The sequence below is a fragment of the Solanum dulcamara genome, chromosome 4 (genome assembly GCF_947179165.1).
Source record: "Solanum dulcamara chromosome 4, daSolDulc1.2, whole genome shotgun sequence".
Lineage (NCBI taxonomy): Eukaryota > Viridiplantae > Streptophyta > Magnoliopsida > Solanales > Solanaceae > Solanum > Solanum dulcamara.
This window is the reverse complement of record NC_077240.1, coordinates 4,217,760-4,238,707: the sequence shown is the minus strand read 5'-3', so window position 1 is coordinate 4,238,707 and position 20,948 is coordinate 4,217,760. Positions and strand designations below refer to the sequence as shown.

The 20,948-nt window shown below is 35.8% G+C and overlaps 1 pseudogene across 1 annotated transcript; it reads left to right on the top strand.

Moving 5' to 3' along the window:
* Nucleotides 1–1,655: 1,655 nt before the first annotated feature.
* Nucleotides 1,656–19,749, top strand: LOC129885602 (DNA repair protein REV1-like; annotated as a pseudogene). Its single transcript, XR_008766092.1, has 27 exons — nucleotides 1,656–1,920; nucleotides 2,761–2,905; nucleotides 3,280–3,395; nucleotides 3,492–3,568; nucleotides 3,667–4,166; nucleotides 5,302–5,445; nucleotides 5,622–5,754; nucleotides 5,842–5,930; nucleotides 6,035–6,085; nucleotides 6,162–6,365; nucleotides 7,134–7,253; nucleotides 8,533–8,625; nucleotides 9,402–9,461; nucleotides 9,542–9,628; nucleotides 9,750–9,833; nucleotides 9,923–9,995; nucleotides 11,564–11,632; nucleotides 11,735–11,833; nucleotides 12,321–12,566; nucleotides 12,680–12,750; nucleotides 12,879–13,471; nucleotides 15,386–15,446; nucleotides 17,272–17,366; nucleotides 18,578–18,675; nucleotides 18,773–18,978; nucleotides 19,112–19,175; nucleotides 19,297–19,749. The product of XR_008766092.1 is annotated as a DNA repair protein REV1-like (transcript).
* Nucleotides 19,750–20,948: the final 1,199 nt, after the last annotated feature.

Here is a 20,948-nt window from a genome sequence, read left to right as displayed (position 1 = left end):
TCCATTCTTAAACACTTCAAATTCAAGACATTGAGATCAAGCTCAACATGGTAAGACTCAAATTCAAGTTAGTTTATATTATTGATTGTATATTAATAAAAAAAATCAACAGCTATTCAATACAATGCCTCGGAGAAAACTGTAGCTGAAATTTAGGCGCTTCAAGCGTGAATAAATCTCAAATGTTCGCTATTAGAGATTTTGAAAGGGAACACACGTGTTTGTTGCTACATAATTCATTATCGAAAAAGACAATCAAGCAAGACAGTTGTTGGGAGTATTATTATTGCCAAATGTATTGATCCAACTACACACCAAGAGATATACAAAATGACATGTTACAGGAATATGATGTGCGGCTCATATGTTACAGGAATATGATGTGCGGCTCTTGAATTAGTCCGAGGTGATCCAGCTCAATCATATACAAAGTTGTCAAGTTACTTTCACATACTAGAGGCAACTTACCCTGGTTCTTATATAAGATTGCACAAATCAGAGGATGACCATTTTCTATATCCATTTGTAGCTCTGTTTACATCGATAAAAGGATGGGAGTATTGTAGATCAATTGTAGTTGTTGATGGAACTTTTCTAAAAGGAGCATACAAAGGGACAATGCTAACAGCTAATATCTTAGATGCAGCAGATGAGACTTTTCGAATACAATACTAGTGCTTCTATAAATGAAATTCTAATTTGTATTAATTTTTTTTTAATTTTACCCCTACAATTAATATGATCTTTTGAATGTAAACAATTTTCAATACTAGCTATTTCTATACTCCGTGTATATTGTATTGATATAAACAAAGGGTAAAATAATAATTTTTTTCAATGTATTAATGATTTCTTAATTATCGTGTAAAGTTAGTAGTGTTTATGTAATATGAGACGGAGATAGTATTTGTGAGTTGGATTTCTCACCGGTGTACTTAGTTAGTTTGGTTCATAATGGACGGATCTTCACTTCTAGCATATAAAAATGTATATTTTATTTTTGAAGCAATAAGTTATTGTACAAGTGAATCTTTGTTAAATAAATGCTTATGTTCATGCATTCTCAAAATTAGCCTTTTTCATGTATTTCTCATTGTGAGTAATAACTATATATTTGTTAACTTAAATAAAGCTAGAAAATTGTTTTGTTTGCTGAAAGATCAGTATATTTGTGAGTGAAACGGAAAGAAATGAGCATGAAATGATTGACCCAATACATCGACTGATAATTTATAGCACGATCCTGAACCAATCGATATCTTATTTATTGGCTAGCATATTAATAATTTAAAAATTAATACCCGATAAGCGAACCCGTCAAGCATAATTATACGCTTGATAAGCAACCCTAATGATAGAGTCAACAACAACAAAAATATACCTAGTGAAATTCCACAAGTGAGATATGGAGATGATAGAATGTACATAGACCTTAACACTACTTCGTGGAGGTAAAAAAACTATTTTCGAAAGACCCTTGGTTCAGGTGCAAGCAACACATCAGGTAAAGAAGAAGAAAACAATAAAAAAAATATAACAAATAACAAAAAAATGTTTTAAATTCACCCTCTCCATCAAAAAATAAAAATGTTTTGGGTTAACCGACCCGATTCCTCCTTAAGATCCGTGTGTTTATAAATGATCCCTTGCTTGCATATATTTCCCGCTTCATTTTAGAAATTGCGCAACTCTTCTGCGTCTCAACTCCCAGAAATCGGAGACGAGCATGGAACCCTCACGCTCTGCTAATTCCGGTTCCAATTCTAAACGAACCTCAAATTCAAATCGCAGTAACAGCAGCAATCAAAGCAACAAGAAGAAGAAGGCGAGTCAAAAGACCCTAGGCATGGCCTGGGGTGCCAATTCTCGTTCTGCTTCTCGTCCTGCCTTCTATAGTTCACCTTTCTCCAATTTCGGAAGGTTTATTCTTCTTCTTTCTTTACTTAGTTTGGATTGATTTTGGGAATTTTTGAACGTTGTGTACACTATCTTGAATATTTGAACAGTTCTCCCCTGAGTTGATTTCGAATAGATGATCATCAAGAAAGTTGGTGTTGATCATCAAGAAATATTATTCTTATTACTTTATTGACGTCAATGCTTGGAATGAAACGAGTCTGCTTAGAATGGAATTAATATAGAGTATTTTTGTCGGTGAGGCTTACTATTTGATTTTGGGTATAGTTGATTGATTTTTTATGGACTGTTTTTAGAGTTTCACTTCATATGTCTTCCTCTATATGGGCTAGTTCACTTCTTGCACAATCTACTTCATAAATGCACCCCTCCTCTCTGATAGTCTGTTTTGATGTGCATAGTGTATGCTATTTGACTTGTTCTTGGTGCTGTACATCATCTTAAATATTTGAATGGTTTTCCTTTGAGTTAATTTCGAATAGACGATCTTCAAGAAAGTTTAACCAGTGGAATTTGTTGATCATCAAGAAATATTGTTCTTGCTACTTTATAGACGTTAATTCTTGGAATGAAACGAGTCCACATAGAAAGGCACGAATATAGAGTGTTTTTATAGGTGAGGCCAACTAGTTGGTTTTGGGTATTGTTGATTGATTTTTATGGATTATTTTTAGAGTTTCACTTCATATGTCTCCTCTATATGGTCAATTTACTTCTTGCACAATTTACTTCATAAATGCACCTCTCCTCTCTGATTTGATGCGTATAGTGTATGCTTTATGACTTGTTCTTGGTGATGACTTCCTGATATTCTTATTGTGGCTTTTGACAACTTTGCTGTAGTTACATGGCCGTGAAGAATCAGAAGCTTCACGAGCAGTTTGAGGTGGAGGCATCAAGCACTTCTCTCAGTGGTCCAAGTTCTTCAAAACCTATATTTCAGGGCGTATCCATTTTTGTTGATGGATACACGGTTCCTTCCAGTCAGGTTTAGTACATTATGGTTTCTTTCTGGTCTATTTCATGTGATTTTCTTGCCGGGGATTAATCTGATATGATTGCTTGAAGATTGACAACTTAAAAGATCCTGAATCGAATAATGAATGATGTCGAATACTGTTTCATCAATAAAAAACTTCTCTAACTTTTGAATTGGCGAAACAAACAATTACTTGTATTCTTACTTGTAAGAAGAGTTCATTCAATCTGCATGTAAACCCGTGTACAAACATCCATCATCATTGTAATCAATACCTTGACTATATAGCTATCATATTCTTTTCCGTACCTCACTGGATTTTCTCATATGGAAGATTAGGTTGCTTCTCTTGTAGTTTATTGATTTCAACAATATCTATCCAGGAACTTCGAGGATATATGTTGAAGCATGGAGGCCGTTTTGAAAATTATTTTTCTAGGCGTCGTGTTACTCATATAATCTGTAGTAATCTTCCTGACAGTAAGGTCCAGAATTTAAGGTCAGTTGTAAAACCAAGTTCATCAGTTTCCTATTTTTTGTATCTCTGTTGAAAATAAAAGTATTTTCGTCTAAGTTTTGTCTGAATTTCATATAGGTCCTTTAGCAGGGGACTTCCAGTAGTCAAACCCACATGGGTGTTGGATTCTGTCTCTGCAAAGAAGCTTCTGAATTGTAAGTTTATATTTCTATGACTTGATTTTTAATGCAAACGAGCAAGTTGACTGCTTGTTTACTTATTAGCTTTTCTATCATTGTTTTGTTGTTTTCAGGGGTTCCTTATCAGCTTGATCAGCTTGCAAGTGAAGTTAATAACCAGCCTAAGCTATCTGCTTTCTTCACAAAAAACATTGCTATTTATGATGATATGACAACATGTTCAACTGTCCAAGCCACATCTAGAGTTGAGAGCCCATTGTCATATTCTGGACCAATTGAAGATCCTGTATCCTTTGAAGAGTCGCAATCTGCAGAAGATTTGGAGCCTCGTGCTCTAGAATCTAAAGATCTAATGCAAGCAAACTACAATGTAGATAGAATCGAAGAGTCAAGTTGTAGCATGGCAATGCAAGAACTGAGTGATGCTGCAAGTGGAGATGGAAGCCAAGCTCCATTTTCAGCACCTTTCAGTCCTCATAACGATGCATCAGTTTGTAGCGACTGGATGAGTGATCCTGTTAACACGGCCCCATCAAATTTAAAGATTCCTAGGTCTCCTAATCAGCGACATTCAACTCTAGTTGATGCTAATTTTGTGGAAAATTACTTCAAGGTACACACGTGGCTATCTTGACATTGGCTTTGCTAGAACATCTTGTATTTATCTTCCAGCCCCCCTCCCCCCCAAAAAATAAATAAATAAATAAATTAAAAAATAAAAAATAAAAAATGATTGTAATGAACAATCTCTACTCTCAAGTTCATTTTTCTTTTTCCTTTTTGCTTAAGTGTTGAGTGTTGGCGTTAGAAAGTTAGTTTATATTGTTATTATTGTTAAGTTAATTATCGTCACATATTACAACACCTCTCCGCAAATATAACCTGTTTTTTGGAGTTCACATGTAAATTTCGATTCGGACTTGTAAGTATGGAAATGGGCTTATGAAGTCGATTTTGATAGATGTGTTGGACTAAACATCCAACCTGGACTTTGAGGCAATGGGTCGAGTAACTTAAGATGAACTCCCCGGGATGCCCTTTATACAAACGACGTGGGATATAGTATATACACACACTGATAACTTGTGGGATGTTATGTATCTCCAACACCTTTGATAAGTGAAATGCCAGGATATGTTATTTTTACCATAATAGGGCACCAAAGAGGGGCTTTTCATGTGCAAAAAGCTTTTGCTCAAAGGATAGAGAAGGCTGAGATCATAAAGAAAAACATGTTAAAGGTGAATATGACGTTGGTTTTCTTTTTTTCAATAATTGCCAAAAGGAGATCCACATGCTCATAGCAACCTTCTTTTTTTGGGTTATAATTTCCTTTAATGATTGACCATTATCAACTTACTTTATGCTTTTGCTTCTGCTGTTACTGGATCTGGGATGACACAATGATGGACCTTTCAAGATTGTGGAAGATCTAATCTCAATTCTTTTTTTCAATTGAGAAACCGAATATCAAGAATCAACAGCCAACTCATACCTAGATATTGTGTTGCTTATATTACTTCTACTAAATTCTTGGCATCAGATTTTCTGGGGCCTTCTGATGTGAAGAAATTACCTGCTTTTGCTTGTGGATCTGTTATTTTGAATTTGTTTATTTGAAGCTATTGCATTGTATAACTAATATATTCATAAATGTATGTGCACATTGATAAGTAATTGCATATTAAATACTAAAAGCGCCTAGTGACAAAGTGGTTGACATATTCCTCGGGTGCTTTTGTCTTCAGCATTCTAGGTTGCATTTCATTGGCACCTGGAGAAACCGGTATCGTAAATGATTTCCTAGCTCCCCTGGTGGGTTTAGATGCATAAGTTCAGGCCCTAGTTCTTCAGCAACAGCAAATAAGACAATGATTATTCATGTGGATATGGTAATTTCTGCTTCGATGGTCTGAAAACTCGACTTGTCCTCTTTATGTTTTTATGACTGCGTCTATGTTCTGTCTCCTTTTCCGGCTCACCCTCTTTGATCATATATATGACATTCTACCCGTCTCTGTTGATTATTCTCTGTGCTAAAACAATCAGTTCAACTTTACTTGTTCAGGATTGCTTTTTTGTGTCTGTGGTCATTAGAAATCGCCCCGAGTTGAAGGATAAACCTGTTGCCATTTGCCATTCAGATAATCCACGCGGAACAGCAGAAATATCTTCAGCCAATTATCCTGCTAGGGGTTATGGTCAGTCTTTCAGTCAGTAATCCAACCTTTTCTTAAATATCATCCTGTGTTTGAAATTTGATTGTCATTCAAGTTTTTTTCTCATAGGAGTTAAGGCTGGAATGTTTGTCAGAGATGCCAAGTCACGTTGCCCTCACCTAGTCATTCTTTCTTATGACTTCGAGGCTTATGAGGAGGTGGTTATGATATTTCAGTTTCTTCATCTTGTTCTTTTTCCCCTTTTAATTGGATTCTTTTGTATTTGGATATCGAGTCCTATAAAATCTGATTTCATTTTCAGGTTGCTGATCGGTTTTATAACATATTGCACAAGTACTGCAACAAAGTGCAGGTATGGCCTCAAAACTGCTTGTTGAACAATTTCACGATGTTCTTATCTCTTGATTGATAATTGCTACTGAATGCAGGCCGTAAGTTGTGACGAAGCATTTTTAGATGCCACTGATTCTGGAGTAGAGGAAATTCAAGCTTTTGTCTCAGTGATCAGAGATGAGATTCTTGATGCGACAGGCTGTACTGCTAGTGCTGGTATTGCTGAGAATATGCTTATGGCGCGGCTTGCTACTAGGATTGCAAAACCAGACGGGCAGTGTTACATCCCTGCCGAGAAGGTAGCTTATTTCGAGCTGACTTTTTGATGTATGAAGAGGGGGGAAAACTTATGTCTTGATCTTTGTCATCTAAATATGTGCATCTTCTACCGTATCACAAATTATATTTTGCAGCTACATCTTTATTGGTTACATGTCATTGCCTTCTCTTTAACTATTTGTAGTAAATCTCTTCTTACCTGATGACCATGCATTGTGAATTTGCATGTACTTCTAGAAAGGGCATGACTGCAAGTGAAATCAGATTTTATAGGCTCCACTTTCATAAAGCGAAGTTTCTGCCGGGGCTTCTCCATGCCCTTGCCACGTGAGATGTTTCTCCATTGCCACATGATGCTCTTTTTGTTTCACTTTGTTTATGTCGATCCTGGTCAAGCATAATAACCTTTTCCGCTGCAAGAATCTGGTGTTAGATGGAAATCAACATGAATCCGTGAATTATTTTACTAATGTTTTTTTAATAAATTACAACTTTCTTATTACCTTTTATAAAAGAAAAACAATCTGCGGATATTTTATTAAGGATTAGTCCCAGAAAAGGGCTATTTTGATCACTTAGTTTTATCCCATCACAGATACTATTCAATATCAAAGACATTTCTCTTGTTTAGATCTTCGCTGATTAACTCCCTTTTTGATCATCTTAATATTTTAGTGTCTACTGCATGTAGTGGCAACAGAGGAAAACAAAGGCTTGAAGATCATTTTAGAGAATTAAAATAATTATTGTGATTTTATTGTCCTGATTTATCTTGTTGGCTATATTAGGTGGAGGAGCACCTGTGTGAACTTCCAGTAAAAGCACTTCCTGGAATCGGTCATGTGTTGGAAGAGAAGTTGAACAGGAGACAAATCACAACTTGTGGGCAGCTGCGTATGATTTCCAAGGTTCTCATTGTTTAGTATTTGTTTCCTTCTGCAATATATTGGTGATTGCTCTTGCGGTTTTGATTTTCTATCTCGTTATAGTTTGTGTACAACAAGCACTCTTTTGCATCTCTTTTGATCTGGTTTCTCTCAGATACATTTCACGCTTGAAAAAACACTACAAGAATACTTCATGATGAATCATTGAATCTCTTGCTACAGTATTTGTTTTAAAAAATAATAAGATAATGGTGTTTTATCAAAGCTAGTACCAGGAAGGTACTGCAAATTGTATTAAGGTGTGTGTTTTTAAGAGTTCCTAAGAAGAATTTCTGTCAAGCCGGGTGGCCTAACGTTTAGGAGCTGGAGTGACAACCTTGGAAACCAAGGATTGCAGTCTAGCATGGACGACACTTGTTGAATTATTCCGATCTTCCTACGCTATGGAAGGAGGGAGGGAGTTGTGGTGGTGTAGTGTTGTTTGATACCTAGGCCAGTGGGGGTTGTTGTTATTTGGTGGATTAATCTTCTTGTTTATTTGCCTTCTCCATCCAAAGCTCTCCATGAAACTATATTTTCCATTTCTTGTGAAAAAGGGTTTCACATTTAACAGGTAATCTCAACTGGATAGCTATCAAAGAAAATTGAGGTTTGTTATTCATGCTGTCTGCTTGAGTCAGAGTCCTCTTTGTCACTTGTTCCCCAGTTTCATGGGCACATTCCTGCCCATGTAAAGTTAAGCATCCTTGGAACCTTCATTAACTAGAGCTGATGAAATAGCGGATATATTGTTTATTTAAGACAACATTTACACCTATTTGGCTTACTCAGCTCCTGGAGTTTATTTCAGCTAATGATGTTTTGTTAAACTCATGGTTAAAATGTTTCCAAATGTATGATCATTCGATGAAATGAGAATATCTCGTCTTGTGGAAACTATTACTTAATTAGTGCTTAAGAAATCCCTTATTGGCATGGGGGTTGTTTCTTTTGAGAAGTATGTCGAACACATTACAACACTTGTTTGTTCGTTGATTAGTTATCTTTTCTTAGAATAGCTCAAGACTTGTCTTACTGATTAAAGAAGCGATTTCTTATTTGTGAATACTTTCATAATTTTTTTGCTGTTATTCAGCCGGACGAGTGGGATGCTTCTCTCCTTTATATGATACTTATCGATACACCAATCGTGGTGGCACAAAGAATGATTTTATATATGTGGCCTGCCATGTTTTGGGTTGACATGCATTATACTCAATATTGGACTATATATATTCCCACTCATTTGTCGTGTTTCCAGGAAACTCTCCAGAGGGACTTTGGTTCTAAAACTGGCAGTATGCTATGGAACTATAGTAGAGGGATAGATGATCGGTTGGTTGGCATGATACAGGTTAGGATCAACACAGAATATCTTACTGTATCGCTTTTATTTGTAGGCTTTCTTTTGGATTTTTGTCATTCACACAACTGACTCGCGAACTCCCATTGACTCCTTTATTTCACTGTTATTTTTTTGAATATTGGAGACTTGGAGCCTGTTTGGAATTTGGATGGACTTATTTTAAGTAACTTATGAGTTGAAAACTGCTTATAAGTTTTAAAAAAATAAGTAGGTGCAGCCCAACTTATTTTTTTTTTAGTTATAAGCTATTTTCAACTTATAAGTTGCTTCAAATAAGTCCATCCAAACAAACCCAATTATTTATTGTGACTTATTTTAAGCACAAAATGACTTTAAGTTGGACAGCCAAACACTCAAAAAAGCTGAAAACAGCTTATAAGTAACTTATAAGCCAATCCAAACGGGCTCTTGCTTAATGATTGATGAGTTATTATTTTGCCTCCTGTGCTGCTTGTTGCTTCTAACTTGCGTCATTGATTCTGGTGCTGATATAAGCAGTCCCTCAAGTGGTACTGTGTGCGCGCGCGTATATATTTATGTATTTTCAGAGCAAGTTTTGGTTCCGTTTCGAATGTAGTAAGTAGGACATATACACTTGCATCGTATTTCTGTAGAGGTCTTAAAAAGCTGTTCTAGTGTCTGTCAAAAGGAAGCAGATACTAGTTACATGCTTCACGAATCTGCATCATGAAGTTTGTCATTTTGTTTATAATCAGTCATGCGTGTTCAAGCCAAATATATAAACCTCTCGATAACGTTTGCAGGAAAGCAAATCCATTGGTGCAGATGTTAACTGGGGCGTGAGGTTCAAGGATCTGAAAGACGTTAGATCTCCACTAAATATCGTTGTTGTTTTGGCCATTTGTACTAATGCTTATTGACACTAAACACCACCTCAATTCAGGTACAACATTTTCTGTTAAACCTTTGCAAGGAGGTTTCATTACGTTTGCAGGGATGTGGAGTGATAGGGAGGAAGTTTACCTTAAAGGTCTCTCTCTGTTTTTTGCTTTATGAAACCATTATTTATATTGAGATTATAGTTCATTTAGTATAAAGTAGTCGTATAGTTGGTTCTCATGCTGCTTTTGCACCTATATTTATCAATACAGATAAAGAAAAGAAAGGGTGATGCAGGGGAGCCAGTAAAGTATTTGGGCTGTGGTGTATGTGATAACTTGAGCCATTCTGTCACGGTATAATATTTTCTGTGATAACCTTGTTCTCTATGTTTTTTAATTGAAGAAATTTCTATTTTCCTTTAATTGCATTGTGCCACTTGTAGGTGCCAATGGCAACAGATAGTGTTGATGTGCTTGAGAGAATTGTTTCACAGCTTTTTACGACTTCACACGTGGGTAATTGCTTTCCCTATGTGAATGTTACTCTTCAAAATAAGGGTTTAAAACCGCACCCAAGTGTGTGGCCTAGTGGTTCAATGAACTGGGCGTGAACCTTGAAGATCAGGTTCAAATTCCAGCAAAGACAAAAAAACACTAGGTGATTTATTTCTAGGGTGAATTCCAAAATGGAAATGGATTATCTTAAGAAATTTTAGCTAATCTCAATGTCATTTCAATGTGAATAGTGTGCTTACCTTTGTTCTTTGGGACCACCAATTCACTTCACATTCACACTTATGGGCTTTTGTTGTGATTTTAATCTGCATTATCCTTCTTGTTTCCTAGTTTTGTTTTTTATCTTGATACATCTGTGCCAAAATGATTATCTGATCTGCTTTGGAAGTCGAACAAAGATTTTTTGACTGTAATTCTTAAATATTTTTTGTCATATGAAATGGGAAAATATCGAACTGTATTGTTTTTCATATAGTTCTAGTACTTGATTTAATTCTCAGCAGATGAAGTCATATTAAACTTAAATAAACAAAATAGGTCATATCAATTTGGGACGGAGTATCAGCTTTTGTGTGTGACATTCCATATCTGAGCAACTTTCAGTAAACTAATCCATTTGATACATGATGTTATTAAGGAAAACACTGAGCCAATCCTTTGAGCATCCTATGCTTCTTGTTTCTTATGCTTCTTCCACTTCTGTCCCCCATTTGATTTTTGGAAGAGTAAGAATAATAATCGTAAGTCCGCAACCTTCTTTAGGGCTGAGGTAATGTCATTGTATTTTCGCTCTTTGATATAGTTTTTGTGTATTGACACAGACAAACTTTTCTCTACTGATATTTCTGTGCTGATAAGCTTAACAAAGAGGGAGAAATGGTGAAGAGCAAAGATGCACGTTTCCTCACATGCAGAAGCTCGACCACTTGTTTTTCATGATTTTAGCCAAATTATTGCAAGAAACAAGATTTGTCTTTCAGAGTCATGTTAACCAAAAAATCTTGAGATTCGTGTTTTAGCTATTTCATATTAGAGTCCCAAGTGTTAGGATGGTGAATAGAGCTCAGAAAAGCCTTTTTTTCTTTCCCTTCAATAGGGAGTTTCTGTTTTATTACCCAAGAATGTTACAGTATGTTTTTTTTTTGAGTTGGGCTTGAGACCTGTCAGAGAATGCTATTGCCTGAAACTTCAAAAACCTTATGTATAGCCTAAAGGGGAACTAAAAATATACTGGTGCAGCTCTGATGCTGATGAAACTTTTAAGTGCATTTTTGATGTTCTTTGGTTTCTGCATTAGCGGCGTTTCTTTTTTCTAAATTGTTAGATGTATCAGAATCAATCAACTCACGGTGAATTTTGAACATTGCAGACCAAAAATTTTCTCTAAGGATGTTAGAATTCCCTTTGGACCAAATGAATTTAGAGTAACAAACTTAGATTTTTCTTCCACGTCAACCATATCTTTGTTCAGCAACAACAAATACATACCCAGTGTGATCTCAGTATGACTTGTAGTCTACCCTGTTTCTTCTTCTAATATAAATGCTGTTTTGACAATCGCTGTGCAGATGTGGAGGACATACGAGGCATGGGATTGCAGGTCTCAAAGCTTGAAACTGCGGATAGTTCCAAGCAAGGTCTTTTCTTCACGTTTTATATCTCTCTCTATGCCAGTTATGATGACGACAGTATGCCATTTATGAACTGTTTTTCTACTAATTTCATTGACATAAATCCAGGGAAAGAGAGATGCTCCATCAGATCTTGGCTCACTGCTGCCTCTGCTAAGACCAATTACCAAAACAGAAGCAGTAGTCATGAGAAAGGTGCTGATGCAGGTTTGACTTCTTCACTTATTTTCATTGGCTTGTCCAAATATTTATTGCCTCCAGTCATGCCTATTACTTGATAGAAGTATTTCTAACACACTTAAACTGGTACTGAAACTCTGTTGTGGTTCCTTGCATTGGCCGTGTTCTAGCACATGAAAGGTGGTATACCTTTTATAGGAATCTCTTTAATTTGCGTGTCCTAAGAAATACTTGAGGACATCATAATTGTTTCCTTTCTCTGTCTACAACATGAGCAACTCAATGGGATTTTTATCTCAGCAGCACTGATGGATATGGAATATCTTTTTTAATGCTTCTGTTAAAAAGTTAGTATGATGGTCTTATGTTGTTTCTTCATGTCAACTTATTCCAACATCGATTCTGTGTTTTCAACAAGTTCTTAACTAAAAAGTATCGCCTAAACTTTTATTGAGTTCATTTTCCACTAAAGACAGGATGAGTCTGAGTTCGATCTGCTTCTCTGATATGGCAGATAACGGTAAAAACAGTGTTCATGAACGCCAGGCTCAGTTGCAGGGTGATTCAAGTACACCTTTCATTGAAATGACTGCAACGTCGCCCTCCGGTGCTGCTGGTTTTGGACAGAGAGGAACTCTTCCTCCTATGAACGAGCTTGATATAGGAGTAATAGAGTCTCTTCCTCCTGAGGTCTTTTCAGAAATTAATGACATGTATGATGGAAAATTGGCTCATTTTATTACTGAAAAGAGAAGCAAAGGTAAGGATGCATTCCTTTAAATTACAGAAGGCAGTTGGTTAACCCAATTAGCTTATACATATATACCGTTTTGTTATAAGCTTTTGCCTCAATTCTCATATCTTTTAAATTAGGTGTATCAGAAAAAGAAAACATATCTTCTGTTTGCCCTGCTGCACAGGATGAAGTTTTTGCTGCTCATGAGGTATCTTCAGTTTTTCTCCTCTACTTGGGCTGGCTTATTGTTTCTCCTTGTTTAATGTTGATGATGAGGTTTATCTTGTTTCTACAACTTCATGGTGTTGATTCTGGTGACTATAATTGGAGCATCAGCATAATGAAGAGGAAATCCAAGCGGTCTCTTATCCTAATAAGCTTTTTGCTGATATGAAAAGTGGGACACTGTCTGATGCTAGTGTACCAAATATGGATGTGGTTATTAATGCTCTTGTCTCAGGAGGTATCAGTCTAATGCCCTCTTCTCTAAGTCAAGTAGACACCTCGGTTTTTCAGGAATTACCTGAGGAGTTGAGGGCAGATATACTTGAACTCCTTCCTGCACACAGGAACAATGAATCTTCACTAGATGCTTCCTTGGTCTGTGCTAATAATCAGAACTGTAGTCCTTCTATTTCAAGCATTGATTTGTGGGTTGGAAATCCACCTGAATGGATTGACATATTCAAAGCCAGCAATTGTCAGATTTTGTGCGTTTTGGGAGAGATGTATCAAAGCGCAGGGGCAAGGAAACAGTTATCCTCTATATTGCAGAGGACTATGTCTCAGATTTATATTCTCCCTGATGTCGGCACTGACGGATGGGTCGAGGCTGTTAGTTTCTTAAGCGAGCTTATCAAGCAGTATCTAAAATTAAAAATTTCAACTGATATTGAAGAGGTTTATACTTGTTCTTGCCTTTTAAGAAGGTATGTACCAGAGACTGAACTTACCTGCAGTATGCGTTCATTTTCTTGAGCACATCTATTTTCTTGGCACGTGCTTCTGTATTTTCATTCCTCTGTGTGATCTTAAATCTTTTTTGATGCTATTGTATTCCTTTCATCTTTGGAATCTTGAAGTAGAAACTCAATGTGGTGTGTTTTATACATGCAGAACCCAGGGTGATGAGGAAATTAGACAGCCACTAAGTGTAGTTTTCCAAGTAAATATTTTGATAAGACTTCTCAAGTAAAATTTTGAAGGACACAGACTGGTAGAGACTTGCGGTCTTTTCTGTACTACAACGACGACTACACCTCAATCCCAAATAACTTGGGGTTGGCTATATGAATCCTCACATTTCTATTTAAGCTCAACTCATGTCATCATCATACCAAATGACATCATACCAAATAAAAATATAAGTAAAAGATAAACTAAATATATATAATAATAATAATAGCAATAATAATAATCAATGTTATTAGAAGTTCTCTAACAAGTCTAAAACCTATTCCCATCTAGTAGATATTATCTATATGGAATTTTTTCTTCAATTATACCCTATCTTTAGCTAATTCTCCATTGATTCCAAGAAATTGTTGGTCTTTCGCGACGACTTCCTTCCATGTGATTTTAGGTCTACCCTCGTTTTAACATCCTCACTCATCATAGTTGCACACCTACGTACTGGTGCATCTATAGGTCGACACATGACAGCATCTCGAGTGACCTTCTCTCATTTTATCTTCATTGCATGCTATTTGCACATTTTGGCGAGTGTGACCATTTTTATTTTTAACAAATCTTGTATGAACGCACATTCATCTTAAGAATCCGCCTCTCGGACTTAAGCAACCTAACATTTACTATCATATAGCATTGTCGGTCTTATAGTTTCTGAAGAACTTACCATTCACTTTGGCCGCTCGGTAACACATTTCCATTTCAACCATCCAATTTTATTTTTATGAGTATTATCTTCATTTATTATTCCATTCTCTTGAAACAACAAGCCTTTATGTCTAAATTGTTTGTATTTTTGCACTACGATTTCGTCTAGTCTCACCTCAATTTCGCTCTTCTGACTAAACTTGGTGCATATATTCAGTTTTACTTCTATTTTTTTTAAAGATCTTTACTCTCTATAATGCTTCTCCATAGTTCATGCTTTTGGTTGACACTTGTTTTGTTGGTTCACACAATATGATCAGCAAATAGCATCCACCATGGGACCTCATTTTATATTGTGTTGGTTAGCTCAACCATAACTAGGATAAACAAGTCGGGGCTCAATGTTGATCCCTAGTGTGAACTCACTGTTACGAGAAACTCTTTGTATTTGTATCTCCTACTATTATTCTCATGTTAGTGATGACTCCTTCATACATGTCCTTTCTGACATTGATATATTTAATATGAATTTCTTTCTTCTCCCTCACCCACCAAACGACCTTTTGTGGTACTCTGCCTCAATAAATAAATAATAAGAAGTATGTTGTTGTTATTGCCAGAAATGTAAGTATTAACACAGGAAGAAGGGCTTCTCCTGTTGTTTACCTTCAAACATGGCAACATTCCCCACAACAGCTGGTGAGGAAGATTAACTGGAGGGACTCTTGAAAGCTGTCTTTTCAACTTCTTCCTCTTCTTTGTCATTTTTTCTGGTGCTTTTGGTAAATACCTTGTCTAGCACAATGATGAACATCTCATCGATATCTTTGTTGTTTGGATGTTTTGGATTCCTTTTGCATTGTTTTTTTTTTAAATTTAAAATAATACTATTTACCTCTTTTACTGCGAGCAGTAGCAAAAGTAAACATGGGAAGTTTAACAGGGAAAATGCATTTGTAATTTGTGATGAATGAAGACCGGGTCTGACATTGTAATTGTGACATCAGGTTAACTGCAAGGTCAAAAGTTTTCATAGAAGTTTACAACAACTTGCTTCCTCATTTTCAGGTAGCATAAACAGTTCCAGTTATTTTCTTGTTGAGATGTGTATCCATATTGTGTTATAGGGAAAAATATGGTTCGGATAATCTTTTTCTCATACTTGTCTTTCTGACTCTCAGTGGAAATCATGACATTTAGCTATATATGTAGGAAGCAAAAATGTTTGCTGGCTGTTGCCTTGCAAGATTATGTACATGATACTAGTTTCGGTCCCTTTATGGTTTTTGCTTATAGTTACAGGCTCTCTATGATATCACATTGTAAACTGGTTTCCCTTGTTTATGACATGTACCAAAAGAATGATATGACTTGTATGCATTGTTGAAAGAATTTCTTCTAGATATTGATTTAACAACGTTTGCGAAAACTGGGCAGGCTGTCCTGCTGTTCTCGTTAACCCATTAATTGATATGGTTTCTTCTAGATTCGTTCTATCGTTCTAGGGTTAGTTTTACTTCTTAAGAGTTGTTTAAGATTCTACTATGTGGAGAACCACTTCCAATGTGTAGTTCAGGGCCTGGGAACATGACTTAAATGAATAACTATGTGCTCATTTATTCAGCTGACTTCTTTTGGTTTTCATGTAAACAATTCAAACATGTTTTATTTTATATAATAAGTAACAATGCATGAGGGTGATGATATTTCGTAAGAATGCTGTGTGCACGATTACAATCTTACAGTAGTTACAATACATACTGTTACTTCATTTACGAATATTGGAAAATGTTATTGAAGTCTACCCAGCTAGATTGTTATATGGGTAGAAAATTCCCCACCATATCTGGTAATGGTGTTGGATGTTGAGTATCCTCTTTGATGCCAAACCTATCAAAAACTCCTTCAAGTCTGCAAATAGGTAGTACCCAATCTGTTGGTCTGCTGACAGATTTTGCATGGAAAATTATTCCAGTCTTTCAGTTAACAAGCGTGTTGAAGTCCACATCGGTTGTGGGAGGGAATATTGGCCTCTTTATATGATCTCGGGCAATACTCGCCTCATGAGCTAGCTTTTGGAGTTGAGTTTGGCCAAGGGCCATTTCCTATCATGGTATCGGAGCAGAAAGAATTAAGTAAATAAAACTGTGCTCTCTGTAACAACTTAGCTTTTAGATGAGATGATAACATACTTCATCTTGGTATCAGAGCTACGCCCATCCCAATTCTTTGTTTACCCGATGTAAGCCTCCAACTTGTATTGTCCATGCTCCAAATGTTCAATCCTGGGCATGCGAGGGGGTGTTGAAGTCCCACATCGGTTGTGCGAGGAAAAAATGATCTCGTTATATGGTCTTAGACAATCCTCACCTCATGAGCTTGATTTTGGGGTAGAGTTAGGGCCAAAGTCCATTATCAAAGCGGTTCCACAGGTGATTCTGTTCTTCCTCTTAAGTATGTAATGGTCTCACTGTGCACGTTAATTAGTTTATTCCTTTTCCCTTTGTAATATAAGTGTGTCAAGTTAAATAGTTAAATACTGCATTGATGATTCAGGACTGTTCTGGTTGGAGTTGTCTTTGCAGCAAAATAGCTTCCTTTGTTCCTCCTTTTTAATTAGTAACTGCAGGCTTTTAGTTGCAAAGCCAGTTAAACTTAGATGATAATGAAATTTTTAATTGTAGGTAAAATCTATTTTTTGATAGTGGTTACAGAAGACTTGCTTAAAAAGGTTAAAGTATAATGTTGTGACATCTTAGAAAGTCTTTGATTTTGAAACCATTGGTTTAGATGCATAGCATCCTTTTTTTTACAATAGCAAATTCAAGTTTAGAATCTGCTTTAACAGTGAATTTGTGACCTAGCCTGATCAACTTTTTATCTCAATTTGTAGGCATTGGTTAGTGAGAACTATGGTGGCAGCTTTTACATGGCTTCTGTGACAGAGTGATGTGTGGCATGCCTTCTTTGCCAAGAAAAAAGTGTCAGGTGCTCTATGTCTACAAGTCCGCATTCCATTTGTGATTTTTTGTATCTTCTTTTCATTTTCATATGTTACTTGAAGTTCTCGCATCTTTCACTGATATCCTCTCTAAGTTGAAATCATAATCATATAGAGTGGGGGACCCCATGGGATGCATTGGGTCTGATAAGATGTCTTCCCAGGTTAAACTGATAGTGCTGGAGATCATGGTAGGTACCTGTCTGTTCTGGAAGTGTTATTTCCAATTTGTGTAGGTATACATTTGTCTTCCCTCTTGCTTGAAGTCAAGTGGGGCTTCATTCTTTGGATGAATAACGTTAGGTGATATGAACTGCTTGATTCAGTTGAACAATGTATTCATTTTTGTCGTAGGCTTACTTTCTGAAGGTCCTGTATGGATGATGTTCAAGAACATCCTTGATATTAATCCAACTGAATAGTGAAACAAGAATGCTATTTTTAACTTCCCATTGTTGATGCAAACCTTTGTTTGAATGTTGTCTCTTCCTAGAGGGAATCTAGTTAATGAGAAGTGTTTAAAACAATCAAATAAATAAAGTCTCTCTTCTCTAGCAGTTGGGAGCTTTTCTATGCCATGCTCACACAATTCAACATGGTTATCCAAGTAGGTATTCATCTGTTAACAGATTAGTATTTAATGTGCTTACCCATGAAAAAGGAATGAAGGAGTCCATACAGAATTAATTGGATAAGTACAAATATTCTCTCTCTAATAATTTAAACTTTTAGATGAGGTAGTAGAGACACAATTAGACAGAAAAGAGAAAGGAGTTTGTGGCTTACAAGGCATCAAAATTAATATTTGGAGAGGTATTAGACAACAAAAGTATGAAGTGGCATGTGTTGCTTCCTTTGCCCTGTGTGAGGATAACTTTTCCCCTTCTGTGTCATCATTACTTAGACCTGATAACATTGCATTCTGTATTTGTCAATGATTAAACTTAAGGAAGTAGTGCTGTTGACATTATTTAAGAGTTCAGTGGTAAACTGCAGCACTAGTCAGGTCCAAGTAAAGTTGCACACAAAAACAATTTCTTGATTCACCTGTGTTAGCCAAAAGAAGAAAGGAGTGTCCTGATTAAATAAATGCATATGTAGTCTATTGTTGTTTTCTTTTTTCAATTTCAACCATCTCAGTCTATTCGTCTTGCTTGGAAAAATTCTAAGAAGTTTGGTTGTTACAACTTCTATTTAGGTGTGTGCTGTCAAGAAAACTGGTTGATGGAAAACAGTGCCTGTATGTCCTTGACTTGCTCGATTCTTCTGTTTAAGGATATTTTTATCTGCCTTTAAGTATGCTCTATTCTCTTCCCACTTTTCTCTCTCTTCTTTTCTAGTTTTATTGTGCCAGTGATGATAGTGCTTATCTTTTATTTTATTAATATTGCAGAAAGGAGTCCTAGGAGTCTGCATTTCTCTGTACTTTGGCATTATTGATCAGGCCTAACTACACTGTAAATACTGGTTGGAGTGAGGAGCAGTTTCCATGGTTGTGGATTGCTCAGAAGCAGTGTTGGGGCAGACAAATGCTTGTTGCAAAGCTCATGGGTGACCTAAATTAAGTGCTAGAAGGATTGCTCTAGAGTTCATTGGATGGTAATTATCTTATGATCTGATATGACTATACCAAACTTTGGTTTGATAAAGTCATTTTTATTGTGTTTGCATGTCATAAGATATTGGAAAATGACTTTTCTCACTTTACGACTAAAGTTATTCTTCTTTGCAGTTACGTAACTTATTGACCTCATATCACTGCTACACGTAAACATTATTATCCATACCGAAGGTAGGTCGTTTTTCTGAGTATTTATCTTTTCTCATACCGAACAGAGTGTTTGTTGATTTTTCTTGTTGGTGAAAATAGAATATTTTATGCTGAGTCAAGTACATAATTTTCTGAATTTCAGGTAGATATTATGTGTTGACTCAGGTGAAACTTTGTTTACATGAAAAACGGTGGCCTGTCATGGTCGCAACTCGTAATTGAAGCATATATGCAAGGGTCAGCCATCACCTGGTCTGACCATGAAAATGAAAGAATACACTCGTGCTCAAATCTACTTTGCCAATGCATTTTTCAGCGTGCTGTATATGTTAAACAGTTGAAACCGTACTGTTGGTTTACAAATTTTTTGATTTATAATTACATATGTCGGGAAGGGTGGAGATAGGATTCCAACTTTATGAATTTTGAATGTTAGGTTAAAGCACGACTTCAAGTGCTAATATATGAGTTAAATTTAAGGGAAAAGAACACTATGCCCCCCAAAAAATATTTATCCTTAAATGTTCAATTATTTTCATATCTTTTTTTTAATTTTAAATTTGTGTATCAAAGAGTAATTGAGCAGTGTCTTCATTGAAGGACTGCTTCTTCCTCCTTGATACCATCAAAATATAATATATTCTGGTAGTATCAAAGAATAACTGGACAGTATTTTTATTGAGATTTGTCTTAGTCCTTCAATGAGATTATTCAATCATCCATGATACCACTATGATATATCTACATATTGTAATGGCATTGATATATGCTTCAATTCTTCAAAATTTTAATTTAAAAACAATTAAAAAGTTCATAATTTAGATACAATTTTTTTAAAAAATTGAAAAAAGAGAACAAAATTATGAAAAAATATATTTTTTCTATTAATTTAGAGTTTAATAAATAAGTTTTTTCTTAATTGTTTTTTATTTATTTCTTAAAAAAGAGCCAAATTGTATATGATACTCCCACCATACCTTCCTTTCTTTCTCCTCTTCCATAGCTCCCAGACAACTACACAGGGCAATGCCAGATTTACAGTTAATGAATCCTTGTAATACAAGTTCTTTCCTCTAACGATGGCTACGAACTATGCGAGCCTCCTTTTCAGTCGCCCTCTCCCCATCCCTTACTCGTCTTTTGAAAGCCGGCGGGCCCCTACTGGTAGTGATACCCCGATCTCATGGATGAAGGCTAACGTTTTCTATTGGAATAGAGGGATGTGCAGAGGTAAGAGCTCTTTTTCTTCAATAGGGTATAAATATATCGACGGAATATCAAAGACGAATAAGTTTAGCCTTATATGATATCGATATGGTATCAATATATTGATGAGTATCACAAAGGATTAATTCGTAATTGTGATACTGATGTTATATTGACGTCATGCGCGAAATAAGAAAAAAAAGTGGGGTAGCGCGTAAATAGTTTGGCCATAGATCCATTAAGGGTAAATAGTTTGAATTTGATCCAATTTGGATAAATAGTTTCACTTATGTATCAAGATATAATTTTCTCTAAATTTAAGGGTAAATTATCTAAATGTACGATATTCAAGAAATATTTACCACATACAACAACATAATTATTTTAACCATATATAGCAAATTGTTTGAATTAAATTAAGTACAGTCATTACTCTTATAAAACTCTCACCCGCGATTTTCTCTTCCTCTGTTTCTCTCCAAATTTGCTACACCAATATTCTCTCCAATCTTCACACCCACGATTTTCTGAAAAATTAGGGCAATACTTACCTTCCCAGCTTCTCAACCAAGACTTTCTACAACATTAATAC